Genomic DNA, 19552 nt, shown 5'->3' on the forward strand with positions numbered 1-19552 from the left:
ATGAGGTCGTCTGTACATCTCTTTCCCGGCTTTTACTAGACATCCATTCTGTAGGCGTCTGCCATCTTCCAGGACATTCCGTTCAAGCCCTGATCTTCTCCTAGACTCTCACATCGTCTCCTCCCTCCCCACACCATCACCCACTGTGGTTGCTGTGGAAGCAGTCCTCCCCTCACCCCACTTTGCATTAAAGTGCCCATCCAGGCTGAGCTCGTGCATCTCTCAGACTTTCAGGAACTTGCACAGAAGTATAAAACCTCAATTTCATGACTGTACTTTGGGGGGAGTGTTTCTCATCCATCCAAAACTATCACTTCCAGAATGGACAGAGAAACTAAATAAATAGTAAACCTGGGTAACAAAAATATTCAGAACAAAACCCCCAAATCTTATAACTATGTTTTAAATGACAATGAGAGGTAGAGTAGCAGTGAACTGAAGCGAGCAACCCTCTTTCTTCAGGTCAATGGACCAACAGGCGCTATGGTCAGCTTCCTCCCTTCACCCTCCCAGATGCTAGAATTTCTGCAGTAAAAAGCCACAGGCTGTTGGAATTCCTGTCCTAACCCCACTTTTTTCCTAACCCATCTTTGCTGCACTAATTCTTTAAGTGAAGGTGGATGAGAATTTCTGCCTCTCCAGAGCATCAGGGGACACCCTACAGACATGAGGCGACGGCAGCAAAGGAACAACCAGCTTGGCTTTCTCACTGTGGTGGCTTCTCTTGTTGGGAGCACAGGCTCTAGGCGTGCAGCCTCCAGTAGTTGTGGCTCACGGGCTTAGTAGCTCTGCGGCATGTGGGATCTTCCCGGACCAGGGCTCGAACCCGTGTCCCCTGCATTGGCAGGCGGATTCTTAACCACTGCACCACCAGGGAAGTCTGTCCCACTTATTTTTATATCTCCCTTAGTGTCTGATGTGGTAACACCTACCTACCTAGAAGGTCAACAGATTCTTGTTGCATGAATGCCTCGTTCCCAGACTCCTATATGGTGTATTTGAGGGCTCAAATAGCTCCCCAGAGAAGTCAGTGTAAAATGGGATTGGGGAAAGTCTGGCATCTGTGTAAGGTGATAATTTATTATCAGGTGTTGGACTCTGAGATGTGCTCCTTTTGCCAGTTGGATCAGCTGTGTGTCAAACTCCTTTCCAGTGTTAATATTAAATTCTCTATCTGTATGTGCCTCCCTCCCCTGGTCCCCTAGGTCTGAGGGCTTGACAGTTTCGGTTAATGCAAAACAATGGTAGTACTCGGTTTTTGCCTGATTTGTGATTAGTTTTTCTTGGTTATTTTTGTACTTTAGTATTTCATCTGCCTCCAGAGACTTTGATGCTGGGCACATATTTTATTTATCTGAATTTTAAAATGCTGTCATCCTTTGTGAGAAAAGATAAGTAAGAGTGCTTTTCGTTTGGTCCCCTGTGGAGCTGTTCTTTGTTTTATCGGCAATGCATGTGCTAGAGAACAACTTTAAAGGGATCTGTCCTGAGTGTCTGTAGGACGTATACGAATTGGAATTCATTCCTTCAGAGAAGATTTCACCATCTTCACTGTGTCCATGTGTTAGCCTGTTCGGGCTGCAATAGGCTGGATAATAGCCTCCCAGAGATGTTCATGTCCTAATTCCCACAACCCGTGAATGTTAGTTACCTTATGTGACAAAGGGGCATTTACTTGCAGATGTGATCAAGTGAAGGATCTTGAGATGGGAAGATTATTCTGAATTAATCGGGTGGGCCCAATGAAATCACAAGAGTCCTTATAAGAGGAAAGCAGAGGGAAATGTGACTACAGAAGAGGAAGAGGGGTTGTGAGGATGCAAGGAGAGAATAGAGTGATACCCTTTGCAGATGGAAGAAGAAACCACAAGCCAAGGAATACTGGCGGCCACTAGAAGTGGATAAAGGCAAGGAGACAGAGCTCAGAGTTGCCAGAAGGAGCCAGCCCCACCAACACCTTGACTTTAGCCCAGTGAAGGTGGGCTCTGAGTTCCAGAACTGTAAGAGGAAAAACATTTGCTGTTTTAAGCCACTGATTCTATGGCAATTTGCTACAGCAGCAACAGGAAACTAACACCCATGTCATATAGTGTAAGTATCCAACTTGCTTACAAAATGGCACAGAATCCTAGAAGCTCTCATTTAAACAGGGCTTTAAAGCCCACATAGTCCAACAGCCCAAGGGATGTTTGAATCCCCATTACAATATCCATGGCAGTGATCACTGGGTGGATTGGAAACTATCTACCTGGCACGTGGTCCATTTCACCTCAGATAGCTCCACTCAGGGGGGAATAAAACATTACAGATTAGCTCTTCCCAAGAGAATCTTGAAGTATCAGAAAAAGAGTCAGACAGATAGGTTTGCGTCTCGAATTCACCTGAGGCCCCTCAGCTGCACAAGGGGGAAGAAAACATTTATCTTACAAGGTCGTTGAAAGGATTGGAGATCCTAGCGTAATATCTGGTGTGTATGAGTCACTCACCAAATGATAAGCATCATAATTTTTATTGTGCACTAAATCACGTTTTCCTTTAGCTTCATCCAATTGTACAACCTACAGCTGTACAGCAAAAGTCAAATCCCTCCTCCTACATGGAAAACACTTTTAGTACTTAAAAATAGCAATGTCTCCTGTGAGACTTCATCTATCCCAATAAAACCTTCCCGTATACTTCAGCTGTGGCTCCTATGTCATGATTTAAATCTCCTTCATAATTTTCCAATCTCAAACTCTATCCCACCCCTAGCGGAGAAATAACACACATCGACGAGGACAGGATTCATCTGAGGGGTTCCCACCACCTGTGAATGGGGAGGACAAGATATCAGCACCCATCATCTCCATCAGCTTCCCCACTCAGTTGTGATGACTCAGTGTTCAGACCTATGTACAGACCCTGCCAGGTGATAATCTCTGTCCACTGACATTTAAAGCATAGTCTCTTTGTAGCCCAGTGTCCAGAGAATAGGCTGGGCTCCGGAGGAGCAATCTGATGGTAAAATATATATATTAACACTCTGAACCACAATGTATCGGCTTCCTGATTTCACTTTCTCTGGGCAGCCAGCGAATGCTCTGAGCATATGCAGCAAAACTTTCCCCTAGTCATGCATTCTCTCCGTGTCATTGGCCTACATCAAACCCTTCAATAACTGTCTGTCCTTGGCTCTTTCCCACCTTGGCAGCCCTCACCCCTTCCCCCTTCCAGACACCCCACCATAGCAAACTACCAGCAGTTGGGCAGAGTCTCTTGTTCTCCCCCCACACTTCCATCTGCCTGGCACAATCTTCTCTCCCCACTATGTCTGCTGAGCACATTCCTATTTCACCCTCAAGACCAATCTCAGTGCTCAACTCCTCCAGGACGTCGTCCCTTGTCCATCCTACCCCATCACCACCATAGGGATGAATCAGAACTCCTCTGTCTGTCACTAATACCACGTGCTTGCTGCCATCCTAACACTGATTATATCCCTTTCTATTAGATGATCATTTGCCCCTCTCCCATGTGAGTTTCTGAACTTTTTGAGAGCTGGGATTTTTTAATTTGTGGATTGCAGGTACTTAGCACAGAGCTAGACTATGGAAGGAGCTTGATGAATACATGCTGGATGCGAAGATAAATGCTCCGGAGTTCTCTGGTCCTATGTGCGCACCTCTACCCAACCTCTCGCGCTCTGGTATTGTCATTATGCCACCAGTAGGGCCTGCCACACATCCACCCACGTGGAGAGATGGCGTGTTAGAGTACCATCCTGCTGCAGATGCCTGGATCTGTTCCAGGATGGCTTCTCCAAAGAACAAATGCTTAATAGAGCCAGCAATCCCAGAACTTCCAAAATGGAAATGATTATTCTTCCATGTATTTTTTTAATTATTTTTGTTTCCTTAAATTGTAAGGTCTTACAGAATTCTTTTGGTTATATTCTGTGCTAGAGAGAAAATCTGTACAAATGGATATGCTTGTAAGTTTGTGGGAGAAGGTGGAGAAAATTTTCACTTACACTTTCCAGCAAGGGTCTTTGATAATTCTCCCTATTCCTCTAAATTACCTACTTACATATGCTTGATCTTAATTTTGTTTAGAAAATTTTTATAAATACTGATCCAGCAGTTATGACTTATTTAAGAGAGATAAAAGGTATGTCCGTCTTCTTGAACTCATTGGGTAAAAAACACAAATAGTAAATCTAGGACACATTTCACAGGATACACCAGAGGAGGGGAAGCGCATCAGGTGCTGAAAGGTGGTCCTTTCTATCAATAAGTGAGAACATTTTTCCAGTTTCCAATCAAACACAGACCACTGTACAATGATCTTCTGCTCCTTACCTGGCGCACCACCTGAGTGCCTGGCCAACAGTATCCTTTAGAGATGCACAAATAACAAGCTTTAGCTGGGCCTCAAGCCAGACTTTTTTGCTTCAACACAAGTCCCATAGTACCAGTCTAAGTAATGAGTCACCCTTCAGCAGCTGTATGCAACACAGGATACTGGGAAACATCCAGTGGCTTCGAGGGAAAACTAGTCTTCGGGACCAGTTCCCATTTGTTTCAACAATAAAATGACTTATACTAAGTAAGCCATCTAAGTAGAATGGTTGGAGATTTAATGGGACTTTTGATTCTTTCCCATGGAAAATCTCTTTAGTGAAAACATAAAGATAAAATTCAGACTGTTGGGGCTTCCCTGGTGGCGCAGCGGTTGAGAGTCCGCCTGCCGATGCAGGGGACACGGGTTCGTGCCCCGGTCCGGGAAGATCCCACGTGCCGCGGAGCGGCTGGGCCCGTGAGCCATGGCCGCTGAGCCTGCGCGTCCGGAACCTGTGCTCCGCAACGGGAGAGACCACAACAGTGAGAGGCCCGCGTATCGCAAAAAAAAAAAAAAAAAAAATTCAGACTATTTTCTGGTTAGACAAATGCACAAGAGGCTAAGAGTAAAAAAAAAAAAAAAAAAAGACATAAACAGACACTTCACTGAAGAGGATATACAGATGGCAAATAAGCACATGAAAGAATATTCCACATCAGTAGCCATTAGGGAAATGCAAATTAAAACCACAGCAAGACATCACCACACAACTGTTAAAATGACTAAAATTAAAAATACCAAATGCTTGCAAGGACGCTGAGAAACTGGATTCCTCAGGCATTACTGATGGGAAGATAAAATCGTATAGCCACTCTGGAAAAGAATATGGCTGTTTCTTATAAAACTAAACCCATGCTTTACCATAAGACCAAAAAATTGTATTACTAGAAGTTCATTACAGAGAAATCAAAACTTATGTTCACATAAATATCTGTACACAAATATCTGTGGCAGCTTTATTCCTAAGAGCCAAAGCCTGAAAACAACCCGCGGTCTTTCTGTGGGTGAAATAATTAATAAACTGGGGTCCATCTGTGCCATGGAATACCACTCAGCAATAAAAAGGAACTTGGAACAATTGATACACAGATCTCAAGGAAATTATGCAAATTTTAAAGTCAATATTGAAAGGTTCGATACTATATGATTCATTTACATAACATTCTTGAAATAACAAAATTACAGAAATGAGGAACGTATTAGTAGTTGCCAGAGACCAAGGAGCAGGAAAGAGAGGGAAGTAGCTGGGCTATAAAGGGTAACGGGGGTAAACCTGGGATGAACTGTTCTGTATCTTGACTGTGGTGGTGGTCACAAATCTACACACGGGATGAAACTGTATAAAACTAAATACATACACGGATAAATAAATGCATGTAACCGGTGAAATCCGAATACGGCTGGCAGAGAGCATCAGTGCAGTCTAGTTACCATGAGGGGGACGCTGGATAAAAAGTACACAGGAGCTCTTGTGTTATTTCTTACAACTGCCTGTGAATCTACAGTTATCTCAAAACAAAAAGCATTAACATTGTTAATGTCTGAAGAATATCTGTAGGCTATTGATTGATAGGATTGAGGTTTTAGGTTGATGAGTTGCTCCTCCGAAAGATCACCTTAGGGCCACGTGGCCGGTGAGTAAGAAGTTGGAGCCTTAATTCCGGGTACCAAGGCAATGGATAATAGACCTGGATATCATTCTCACTTTTTCCTTTTCTTCATCCTCCTCCACACTAAATCATCAAGTCCTGCTTCCTACGCCTCCCTTAAATCTTATCTCCTCCTTTGTTTCCACCACCATTGTCTTGGTACATCTTTGTTCCCTCAATGGACCGGACTATTCCAATAGCCTTTTGACTAGCCTCTACTCTTCTCTGCAGTCCATTCGTTATCAAAAGTACCAAAAGCTAGGTGCCTTTCTTAAGAGAAATGTTGCCACTCATCTGCTTCACCAGCTCCCAGTTACATCCAGGATAATAAATAATTCTTAAGCATTAGAGAGAAGCCCCAGCAGCTCACACCATTACCTCATCATCTACCTCCATCACTTATCTCCTGCTTCCTCCTTCCCACAACCCGATACTTCAAGGATTCTGAACTACTTGGAATCCCTATTCTCACCACAAGCACTTATGCCTCTAACCTTTGTCCATACTCTTCCCTCTCCTTTGACTGATCCATGTCACCCCCTTGTCTCCCAGGAAACCTCCTGTTCTCCTGCAAAGACCCAAGTTACCTACGATCTTCTCTAGGATACTCCCTTATCCCCCAGTGGAATGTATCACTTCATTTTCTTTCTTGAACGTACTGCTGAATTTATAACATTGTCTTGTACATGCTGGTTCACATGTCCAGTTCCCTTTTTAGACTATGAACTCCTTGAGGACAGATTCCAAGTCCTTTCACCTTTATCTCCTCAAGATCACACATAGTGTTTATCAAACGACAGGCACTTGATAAATATTTGCTGAATTGAATTGGGGAAAAACTATGGAACTCCAGCTGTCCGACTGAACTGGCTCTGGCTATTTGGTGTCCGTGATGAAATAACAGCTGGGATTGATGGCAATGATGGCCTCAATTAATGGTCTCCCTTTATGATGTAACTTTTCAGCCCCTCCCATCAAGAGGGGGAGTCTATTTCCCGACCCCTTGATTCTGAGCTGGCCTTGTGATTTGCTTTTTCAAATAGAACACAACAGAAGTGTCTGTGTGCCAGTTCTGAGCCCAGACTTTCAGAGACCTCATGTGATTCTGCTCTCTTTCCTGGAACCTTGCCCAGTCACTATGTGAAGGAGCCAGGCCGGCCTGCTGGAGGACAAGAGCCCACATGAAAGAGAGCCCACTGGCCCTAGCCAGGCCATGCCAGACAAGCCTATAGTGAGCCAGCCCCCAAGAGAGACCAACAGAGCTCTCTGACCTACAGCTGACGGCAGGTACATAAGTGAGCCAGCTGAGACCAGAAGGACCATCCAACTGACCTGCAGGTTCATGAACAAAACTAAATGATTTGGGCTTCCCTGGTGGCGCAGTGGTTGAGAGTCCGCCTGCCAATGCAGGGGACACGGGTTCGGGCCCCGGTCCGGGAAGATCCCACATGCCGCGGAGCGGCTGGGCCCGTGAGCCATGGCCACTGAGCCTGCGCGTCCAGAGCCTGTGCTCCGCAATGGGAGAGGCCACAACAGTGAGAGGCCCGCGTACAGAAAAAAAAAACCAACTAAATGATTATTATCGCATGCCACTGGTGTTTGATGTCTTTGATACAACATTATTTTGGTAATAAATAATGATGTGGAAATTGGTACCAGAAGTAGGATGTTGATGTAACCAAAATCTAACATGTGCAGCATTGATTTTGGAACCAATGGGTGAGTGGAAGATGGAAAAGCAGGAAGCACACTGTTAGCAAAGGCTGGAGAAGTGGTGAGGAAATTGTTTTCAAAGCTAGGAAAAGTGGTGACCTGTGTTAGGTAGTAAGGGGCAAAACTATTACTTGTAAAAGTAGAGCCCATGATTATTATGCCCAGAGAAAGAAGCCGGTCTCAGAAAGCCCCCTGTTGTATAACTCCATTAGTGTGGAGTGGCCTGAATAAACTAATCAATAGAAGTAGAAATTAGATTAATGTTTGAAATTAGAAAACGGAAATATTAGAAATAGAATGAGAATAATGTTCTGGGGCTGAGGTAGGAGAGTAATGGGGGGTGACTCCTGATGGATACAGGGTTTCTTTTCGGAATGACAAAAACGTTCTAAAATTAGACACTGTACAGTTGTAGCATTCAAAAGAGTGAAGTTTAGAGTATGTGAATTTCTTAATAAAGCTATTATTGAAAAAACTGTCACCTGCAGCAAAATCAAAGATACTCGATTGATCAACTGATCAATACAGTTATTTTCTATCATATAGATACCTGTATTTATAGATATGTGTTTATCACTGTATATGTATATAAACAGACCCTTGAACAACACGGGTTTGAACTTCATGGATCCACTTTGGATCCATGGACCAGGGCAGCAGGCAGATGCTCTCGGCATGCGGCAAAACTTCCCCCTAGTTCTGCTGTTCTCCTCGGGTCATCGGCCTACAATAGACCCTTCAATAACTGTCTTTCCTTGGCCCTTGCCCACCTCTGCCCCTCCCCGTCCCCTTCCACACATCCCGCTGCAGCGATCTACCAGCAGCTGGACAGAGGGTCCCTTGTGCTCTCCCGCACCTCCACCTGCCTGGCATGATCTTCTCTGCCACCTATGTCGGCAACTAGAAGTGTCCAAATGCAGCTCCGAACCTCGACTGTCTGCCTCCAAAACCTCTTTCACACTGTCCGTCCCAGACTGGACTCGGCCCCAGAATGTCCTGATTTGCATGGGTGATTCCTATTCACTCCATAAACCAGTTAATTGTGCCACTGAAATTATATCTTTGGGAATTACAAAGAAGAATTATTTTTTGTCCTGTTCTCCAAGATTTTCTGGGTTGATTCCTGCGGCTTTCTTCTGAAAATTCCCTCCTCTCTCGGCATCACGTTGGAGTCCCCTCTTTGCTCGCCCTCTCTCTCCCCTTTAAAGGCAGGCATCCCACGAGCACACTCTCTGACGTGTGCTGGCCCCTCCTGGACCGTCCCCCCACCGAGACTCCACCGAGAGCCTTCCAGGAAGCCCCGCTCTGGGCAATTCCTCCTGAACCTTCCCCTGAGCCCCACCTTGTCCCCAGCTCGCCTGGTGGGTGGCCACCTGCCTGTGGACACTTCGTCCCAGGAACCTGCTCTCAGCCTCAGGCTGTGATGTCCGAAATGATACTTCTTACCTTTGCCGCCCCTCACCCAAAACTAAAAAGAAAACTTAAATAAACTGACTCTGGCTTATTTTCCTTTTTATAGCAGAGTGTCACTATCTTCTGTATTACCCAAGCTCTAAACCCGATAGCTGCCCTGACTTTTATTCTCCTTGGTCCGCAGTCCCCTCCCCGCTTTCTCACTCTATTGTTACCCCTGTGTCAGACCCCAGCCTCCCCCATCAGGGCACTGGCCTCTCCAGGCCTAACCGTGTGCGAGCAGCGTGCCCTGGGACTTGGAGCCTATATCCCTGCAGCTTTCTGTCTCCCTCATGGGTTCCCAGAGCCCTGCACGCTGGCTCCCTGGGGCCCACCCGGGACTTAGATTCAGGGCAGGATCCTAGAGTGTACCATGGCCGTGGCCCTCTCTGCCCCGGGCTGGCAGCACCTCTGCAGAGGCGAGCCTCTCACCCAGCTGCATCCAGGATCCCAGCACATCCAGGGGTGATGCGTGCAGTCACCCACCTGCCCTGGGTTGGAGCCGTGGGCCGTGCACCACGGGAAGGGACGATGCCTTGTTCCACTTCGTCACTAAGGCACGCTGTTCCAGCGGCTGGCAGGAGGGAAAACTTGGTCACTAGAGAATACCACCCCTCACCACACCCCGAGTCGTGGGCTGGGCTTCTCAGGCCCCCAGGGAGCACTGCACTTTCCCTGAGAGTATCCTGTGCCTAGGGAAGCATGATATGAAACAGCAAACCAAACACCCATAAAAGGTAAAGACCACAGGGGGAAGAAATTAGCTTTCGATTTTAGGAATTCAAAGGAACTCTCCCCCCCACCCACGTTTTTAACAAGGGACCTCGTATTTTCATTGTGCACTGGGTCCTGCATATTATCCCTGAAACTTCCCGTCACTCTAGTATCTTCATCTCACTTACTGGGTAACCTAGCCAAATGCAAACCTGTACAAGCTTTGGCCTCGCACGTTAAGTGGCTCCCTGCTCTGGACACCTGACCCCGTCCATCTCCACCCCTCCCCGTCTCTCTCCTTCATCCTGCTTGCTGGCCTTTACTGCTGCTGAGCCCCGGTGGGAATTGCCAGTCCACGCCCCAGCCCATCGAAGTCTACCTATCTGAATATTGCTTGTCCTCCAGGGCTCAGTTAAACGGTTAAGTGCCCTCCGGGATGTCTCATGACTTCCCAGGGGATGAGCGCTCTCTGCATTTCTACATCACTCCCACGCACTGGGCTATTTTATTGCCTTATGTTTCTAGTTATCTGTTATACATTTGTTTCTTTTCATTCTGAGGAGATTTTAAACCCCTTGAGGGAAGTGCCTGGGTCTTAAAAATCTGAATTCCATACACTTCAAGCAGAGCAAAGACTCCCACACAGCCGGGCTGCAGTGAATCCGGGTTGCTTGTTAGGAGACACACAAAAGCCTGTGGAGCAGGCAATCTGGGTAGAGCAAAGGCAGGGAGGTGGGAAGGGGAGTAAGGGACAGGAGGGACCTGGGAAGGGTGTGGAAGCTTCAGGAGGTGGTTTCCTGACAACAGCTGGGGCTCCTGGTGGAGGTGGGCAGCATTACAAAAGAGTCACCTTTCACCGTATCTAACAACTGTGTCAGAAGAGTTGTTGAATCCTCAGCACAGTTTTGCATTCCCACCTCAGTAGCCCCAGGTGCTGTTTTCATACACTGATCTCCCTAATTGTTTCTCACTGCTCGTTTGAAACCTGATTTGCAAATCCAGCCCACTGTTTCGGAGCCCAAGCCCTGGCCGCTGCCTTTCACCCGATTCAGACGTTCTGCCCCGACCTCGCCCAAGTTTGCTGCAGGACTTGTCTCTTGGAAAGAGCCTTTGTGCCACTGTTTTACAATAATATTTTGGGTAAAATGTTCAGTTTCCTCTTTGTGATTCCAGGCAGAAAGAGAAGATCCATGAGCTCCGCGTGCAAGAAAGGGTAGAGGATCTGTAATTTTCCTTAAAACGGTTCTTGGCCAGAGCTCTGGTCTAATTTGTATGATGCATAGCTCGACAATGTTATGAAACACCATGCTAGCCTGCAAGGCTAATTTATGGAAATTACAAACATGCATGGATTGGATTCTTTTTTATATTAGAAAATGGTTTGAACGGTTTGAATTTTTGTTAGGTTTTTAGTCTCCCAGGGATGAGCGGACCCAGAACTTCCTAATGTTCTCCTCTGCACATCAGAATCTTGCTGACCTTTGGGTGGTCTGTGAGTCCAAAGGCAGAAAAGCTTTTGAAAACGGCTCCCGCATTCTGTTTGGTGTTACATTTCTAAGTTTCTCTGAGATGATTTTATTTTCGTGAGACCTGCAGAATACTGCATGTGAGCTGCCTGTTTTGTTCACCTTGCTTGATGTTTCACTAACATCTCAGCCGACAGGAGTTCAGCCCAAAGGACCATAGGCTCATACATCAATGAAATCCTTAATGAAAGTACATTAAAATCAGCCTTCAGGGTCTGACTTAAATCACTAGAAACGCATTTACACTGTAGAAAAAGATTTAATTGAAAGGATTTTCTTTTTCCCAAAAATATGTGTAGTCATCTGATCCAGAGTATATGCAACACCATCAAATCCAAGGTTATCTTTATAATGTAGCAAATAGCTACTGATTTGTTTAGCTTTGATGATAAATTCCATTTTTTTCTAGGTACAATATAAACTACCAAGGATTTGTTTTTTAGGAACTAAGGATGATGCAGTGGGTTTGTCTCAATTTAATATGTAATTGCTATTTGAGATAATGTTTAAATAGGTCCTAGATACTCCTTTTATACCAAGAAAGGTAGCCTAGCATCAGTTTTTGTCTAAATGAAGAAGGTTACTAAATAATAAAAACACAGTTTTTACCTCTTTAATCCCATCTTCAATCCTATAGACCAAAACAAAAGCAAAACTGTTTCTTAAAGTCATAAATTGCTCTCTCATCTTCTTAAAAACCTCAATTTCTTTGCTAAAATCTTCCTGTAATTAGGTGTGGAATATCTCACTTTTGATTGATTCATTCATACAACAGACATTTTCCCCAAGAATTCTCATTTCTCCATTCCAATTTTAGCTTTGCAAGCAAGCCTGCTATTTATTTCTGGAACTGATCGATGTCTTTCAGTTTAATCCTCAAATAATTGTATTCAAACACCCAGAGAGCACAAGTGTAGCAACCTAACTCTTTAAGTCAAATTCTAAATCACTAGTTATTCATGTTAATGGTTATAATGAGTTTTTCAAGCATATATTATCATTAACATGCCAGAAAAGGAGTTTAGTGTTTCTTTCCCTTGATAAGTTTCAAAAATCTCTGGGATTAAAATAAGGCCAAACCCCTTTGGTTGTGGGTATCACAGGGCAGCTGTCATCCTTTTCCATGCCTTTTTACCTCCTTTTGTTACTGAGTCCAAGCTCATACTGCTAGCCGCACGACAGGCTGATAAATCGAGAGATGAGGTATTGGGACAAGGAAGAGTGACTTTATTCAGAAACCCAGCAGACCGAGAAGATGGTGGACTAGTGTCCTAAAGAACCATCTTACCCAGTTAGGATTCAGCCTTCTTTTAGACTGAAAGGGGAGGGGCTGTGGCTGGTTGTTGCCAACTTCCTGGTTTTGAAACCCTTTGTTCTTGCAGCTGTTCACACAGGTCTGGTCACAATGTTTCTGTAAACCTCCAGCAAGACAAAGGGTATTCTCTATTCTGCAACTTTTTATCTCTCTATGAATGGAAAAGTGTTATACCTTTAAAGATCAGAGCCTTGAGAATGGGCTATCCTGTGTACCAGCGGTCCCCAACCTTTCTGGCACCAGGGACAGGTTTTGTAGAAGACAATATATCCATGGACGGGGTCGGGGTCGGGGTCGGGATGGTTCAGGCAGTAACGTGAGCGATGCGGGGGCAGCAGATGAAGCTTCGCTCGCTCGCCCACCACTCTCCTCATGCTGTCCGGCCTGGTTCCTAACAGGCCATGGACCACTACTGGTCTACGGCCCGGGGATTGGGGACCCCCGCTGTATATTTCAGGCTATAGACAACATTCTTTTACAAAAGGTGCAGAGCCAGCATGACTAAGCTCAGGCAACAAAGCACAGGGTTAGAGCTAAAGGAATAGATCCAATATGGAGTCAGGTTTGTTCTCCATAACACTTTCTCCTTCTACAGGTAGAGAGTGAACAGCAACAGGGGATCAAATGAACTGTATCTTTTCTGTGTTTCCATATCTTGACCACACACTTACACAGGTCTAATTGGCAAGATAATAAACACAATGGTGGTTTTCTGACCGGAGAGTTTGTGACACCATGGGTTCCCTCCATGCCCCCTTCACACACACACACGCACGTGCGCACACACACACACACAGAGAGGCACTCTTACTGCTCCCTGATCTCAAGCCCTTGGGAAACTGCTCCAGCTGTTTGTGCTGGGAAACTCGGCATATCTGTGGGTTTACTCTGCAGCAAGTCAGCTCGTTCAGACAACGAGAGCCTAGAAGCTAGAGCTTCGTGTTTGGCTTTGAGCTCCTCCACAAAAGGAGGCAAATGCCAGCGCTGTCACCAGGCTCTGTACCGTCCCCACTATTCTCTCCCACTTTCCCTGCCTCATCCAGGTCACTGCCAAACCAAGCCATGGGGATGGAGTAGGACCACAGACACCGGGGGACAGGCTTAGACCAGTGGGGAAGCGGCAGGTGTAAAGAACCCAAGTCTCGATTCCAGAAGGACTCCATGCCTTGACACTGCTCTCCCCTTTTCTCTCCTGTTTCCAGCCACATTCAGCCTTCTAGGGCCAAACTTCTGATTTTCTTTAACCTCTCTTACTCAAGCCTTCCTCGACCTGACATCTCTCCCCACCTACTGCTCTAAGAATCTCTCACTTCCTTCCCAGAAGAAAGCCCGGAATATGCTATTGAAGTCTACCCTGCAGATTCACCCTAGTTCAGTACTCTGTCCTGAATTGTTGGTCTGCAGGGCGGTAACTATACCTATGACTCTGGAAAGAATCTCCTTGTCAAGTGGCTCATCAACCCTCAGGTGGAGACAATAGCAGTGAAGTTAGTCTATGGATGGGCTTTTGTGGGGTTCATCTAGCTGTGATGCTTTATACCCCACCTATCTGGCCTCGTGGATGTCCCCTGCTGTCTGACTCTAGCCCAACATTGGAAGTAATTCAAAAAGGTAATCTTCTTAATACCGATTCTTCCATCAAAGGCTGCCTGAGTAATAGGCAAACATTCAGGCCTTGATCACATCGAGGCTTTCCTTTTCACTTAGGTTGTCTTCCAAAACATACTGTCTAAGCCAAGCACGACAATAGCTGCCCTGCCTGCCTGCCTAACCACCAATGACACCGTGGGAAGTTCTCTCCGTCAACATCAGAATGTCTTCACGATGTTCTTTTGGCTGTCTCCAATGTCATTCCAAAAAGCATTCCTCCAGCTCTGTAATAGAGGCCAACTTTGGTATTCAACAGCACAAAGACTTCCCTTCCCTTCCTGCCAACTTGAGGCATCTCTATAGCTGCAAAGGACAAGAAAACTTCAGTAAGTGCCAAGACTAAATGAATCAGTCCCCAAAAGCCATAGTGAAGATTATGTAGGAAATAACAGGCCAAGAACACCCAGTGCAAAACAATGGTCATTTTGAGTGTAAATTTCATGGCCTTTATGTTACAGAAGAAACAAACAAATTAGTCAAGATCTTAGCCTCAAAGAAATTAGTCTGGAATTGCGAAAGAAAGTGTGACTAATAAATTTAAGGATTTTAAGAGAAATTGGCATTTTTATCCAAAGCACACGTCTTGTATTTCTTCAAACTTCTCCTTAGAAGATCATAAAATGCTCCATTATGAGTGTAGCGGAAACTTGATGAACTATTGTTTTTGGCTCGTTTGCAAGAAAGCAATAAAGTTGCCTTCTCTTGGCTGTTACTAGATTGTTGTCATTACCCAGGACATAGCATGAACCTATGTTATCTTCAATTTTGTTTTTGCAAGCTAACAGTCACAAGAAAAATACCCTCTTTCCCACTTGGTTAAATTACTTTATTTTCAGTCTCTCCTTTGGTATGATCTCAACTCAGAGGGAAAAGAAGTGGAGAAATTCATAGAAGATCTCAGTCGGCAGATAGAGCTGTGATAGAGCCCTGGAGAATCGATAAACATTTTTGGTTCAGTATCTTAAGCACCACTGTCATGCCAAATTGGCCCCAATATAATGCTAGTAAGGAAATGATTCCAAACTGTGAGACACTTTAGTGGATATTCTCCTTTCTCTGGTCACCCAGCGCTGCAGGACAGCCATGCTTTGGAAGCTGAGCTATTGTATCTGTGAGACACTTTAGTGGATATTCTCCTTTCTCTGGTCACCCAGCGCTGCAGGGCAGCCATGCTTTGGAAGCTGAGCTATTGTATCTGACTGATGTGTGAAGGGCAGGTCTGTCGTCTGGAGAGAAAGGTATGGTCAAGTGGTTAACTTCGTCCTCATTAAGATGGAAAGGTTAGGTAGTTAGCTAGAAATGAGCAGCTTGGGAACGGAAGGGTGAAAAACTCAAGGCCAGGGGCCTGCCTCAGCCAGTCTTGACAAGGAGGGGCTGAGGTACAGGCTGTGGTCAGCACATCCTGAGAAGACAGGAAGAACCCAACCAAAGAGGAACTCCCCGAGGTGTGCAGGCGCAGCAGACACCTGGCAATAACTTGAAATAACCTGACCCTCATTATGTCATCATTGTAATAAATTTACATTGCGGCTTAGCCGTCCCACCCCCACCCAGTGGGCTTTTCGAATGGATTAGGGGTGATAAGAAGGAAGTTACAACTGGGGCACATGCAATGTCACCCGTCACTCAAATGACGAAGCCTGACCACGAGACCTCAACCCAACCCCTCCGCTCCTTATAAACTTCGCACAACCTGTGCGGCAGGGCTGCTTTCACTTCACAGAAGCCACTCCGCTCTCCCTCCGAGAGTGTACCTATGCTTTAAATAAACTTTGCTTTGAGCTTATACCTGAAGTGTTAGTCTGCTGTTCTTCCCTTACTATCACAAGGACCGAGACTGCTGGTCCGGATTCGTCCGTTGACCTCCTCGGTTGAAACTCTCCAACCAGAATGCATGCCAGCCCGGTAACAGAAGCATAGATTATGAGACAAACCCTCCAGTGTCCAAATTTTTACCTTGGAGTCCCAGGGCCGGCCCCTCCAGAGTCTTAATTTACTGCTCAGGGATGTCATTCACAGAACAAGGTGGGGATTGTGATGGCAACTAAAAGAAAAAAATGATTATTAAAAACATTTCAACATTGGAATGTGAAGCAAGCAGAAGGAGAAAGCTTCATGTGTGTCAAACGAAGGCATCCTGGTCTAGAAGAAACATGGAACGCTTAACATCTGGTAAGGCAAAAACAACCAGGGCCAGTGATGGTGGCAGTCAAGGACACAGGGGAAAAAAATGTGGGCAAACACTAACAGCACACAGAGGGGGAGCTGAGTGCTTGAGACCTTCCAGGTCAAAGAGCTGTGCTCCCCACACCCCGTCTTCCCTCTGTCTGTTGGGAGCCTCTTTTCTTTAAAAAGCTCATTTAGTTGAAATGTTAAAACATCTACAAAGAACTGACAGACCCATAGCGAGAAAAGCCGCCTACAAACAAGACCCCACACCTTCAGGTCCTGGAGGATGCCTGGGGAGGGAGTGAGAGGAACGTGGAAAGAGACACTAGTATAGGCGGAGAGGTGGGAGCATCCCAGAAATCACACAATTGGCTCTAATCTTATGAATAAGGAAGGATTGAGATTTGCTCAAGATCATGGTCACCAGTAGGACCCGAGTCTTCTGGCTTCATCCATTTTGTAGCACTGCCTATCCAGGACTCAGATTTCTGAGGAATAACGAGGCTAATGCAATTAGATAACTCATAACCCAATTACTCATTTCTCAGTGAGATCAGGAAGGGAAATACAAAGTCAGGATGTGTGTGACAACAAGATAGGGCAGCTCAGAGGAGACCACGGGCAGACACGGGCTTGCGCTGATGTTATCAGGGAGGTGACTCTTGTCCAGGGTCTGGGACGTCCGCAGTGGTGGGCAGGAAGGGCTGAAAATTACAGGCAGGTGTGCGGGGATGACCACAAAGGTCAACAGCAGCCGGCAAGACCAACCTGTTCAGAGGTGGGGCTGAGAATGGATTATTTACTCATCCCAGGTCAAAGGCTCTTCATCTCCCAGTTTATGGGGTCCCTGCTGTGTAGAACACAAAAGATTGTCCCAGAGACAGTCGGTGAGTCAAGGTGCAGATAAATGTTGCTCACAGCAGACAATGGGCACGAGTTTCTCTGAATGAGGATTCAATGAATCTAGTCAACGTCCAATTAAACGAACTTTCATTATTGAGAAGAATGTATGTGTATATTTAGCTGGGCCTCTGAATACAAGTAACAAACTAATTAGAGCTACTTTTCATCCTAAAAAGGGGGAAAGGGGAAATTGACTATCAGTACCCAAGCCAACCTAAGGCACCCGCGGTTAGAAGGCTGTAGGCTTCAGGGAGAAACTGGGAATTGCCGGAACTCTCCGCTTGGCAAGCCTGCTCTGCTCTGTAGACTTCTTTTTCTTCTCGCTACCTTCTGACTCTGCCTGTCTGTCCACGCTGGGCAGGAGGTGGCCACCCCAAAGTCCCCAAATCCACAGGTCACAGCACAGCCAAAAGCAGACTCTGGTTGGCAGGTGTCCAGGCCTAAAGCCACATACCTAGAGAAGAGAATGGGATCGTCCCAGCTAGGTTCCAGATCCACCCCTGGACAGATGGCTACATCCGGGGAAGGTGGTGCAGCAGGTGAGAGGTAGCTGGGGGCTGAGCCGATGGTTCCCAGAGAGAGAGGTGATGGCAGGGCCCTGAGGCACCCACCACGGATTCATTTAAGGAATTTAAGGCTGGGGACCTTGGAGAACTTCCTGGCCGAACGAGCCACTTTATAAATAAAGAATCTGAGGCTCTTAGAATTGAAATGCTTGCCCAAATTTACAACTTATACATTTCAGAGCCAGCATTAATCTGATTCCATCATTCATTCATTCATCAACTCTTGTCAACTTACTATATGTCCGGCTCTTCTTGACCTGGGACTGCTAATAAGACTGGGTACAAACCAAACAGGATGTCCAGCTTCCTGGAGAGTACAGACATATGGAGAAAAGATCATACAGATAAATAAAATTATAACCCTGATCAGTGCTAAAAAAAGCTAGACAGTGCCAACTCCCATTTTGCTGTGCGGGGTCATCAGCCAGGTCAAAAGAGTAGGTCTCAGCATGGGAACTCAGAAGAGGAGTTACAACTAAAATAAACTTTGACATGAGTGACATCACCAAGATGGTGACATAGGAGGCTCCTGACTTTTCCTCCTGCCACAGATACACTGAATATACAGCTGCACATGGACCATTCCTTCTGGAAGAGATCCAGAAGTAGTTGAGTGACTCCTACACATTGGATGACAGAGAAATTATCCACATCAAACTGAGGAGGAAACGCTGAGACATGCCCTTGCCACAAACCACTCCCTAGTCTCAGTGACATACAATCCGAAGAAACCCCCAAATCCCAGCTTCTCCCTGATGAGCAAAGGGCTAGGACCACACGTACAGTACTCCAACTTTAAAGCATCCAACCAAGGGGCAGACCCCCAAATCACCTACTCCGAGAGCCTACAGGGCTTGCATTCATAAGCCCCACAGAACTATTCACAGCGCAGAGGGAGAAAGCAAAATGCCCATCTCCCAGTTTCTCTCTGGAAGAGGATTGACTGCATACTTTTCTAGCTGTTGCCTGAGGGTCCAGCTTCTAATCAGCCTGCATTGAGGTGCTGAGTGCGGTCCTCCCAGCATCCCAAAAGACCTGCCCTACCTCCTCCCTGCAGCTCACTCCATAAGAAAAAGCAAGACTTCAGCTTCTCCCTGGAAGGAACTTGCCCTCACATCTAGCACTCCATCTTTTGTGGCCTGCACCCAAGGAATGGGCCCTCAAATCACTTAGGATGATAGCCAATCCAGGTTGGCATTTACAGAACCATACTAAACAAAACAAACAAACAAAGAAGCAGTTTTCAAAGGAGTATGCAAACACTTCCCACAGCTATGCCCCCTGGGCTCAGTGCAAATCCCAAACAGAAATAAAGAAAACAATCTCATTTACAATAGCATCAAAAGAATAAAAATTAAGAATAAATTTAACCAAGGAGATGAAAGATCTGTACATCAAAAACTCCAAAACGTTTTTGAAAGAAACTGAAGAGGACATAAACAGAAAGATATTCCACATTCATGGATCAGAAGAATTCATGTTTTTAAAATGCCCATACTACCCAAATGATCTACAGAT

Source organism: Leucopleurus acutus, assembly GCF_964270905.1.
Source record: "Leucopleurus acutus genome assembly, chromosome: 1".
Taxonomy (NCBI): Eukaryota; Metazoa; Chordata; class Mammalia; order Artiodactyla; family Delphinidae; genus Leucopleurus; species Leucopleurus acutus.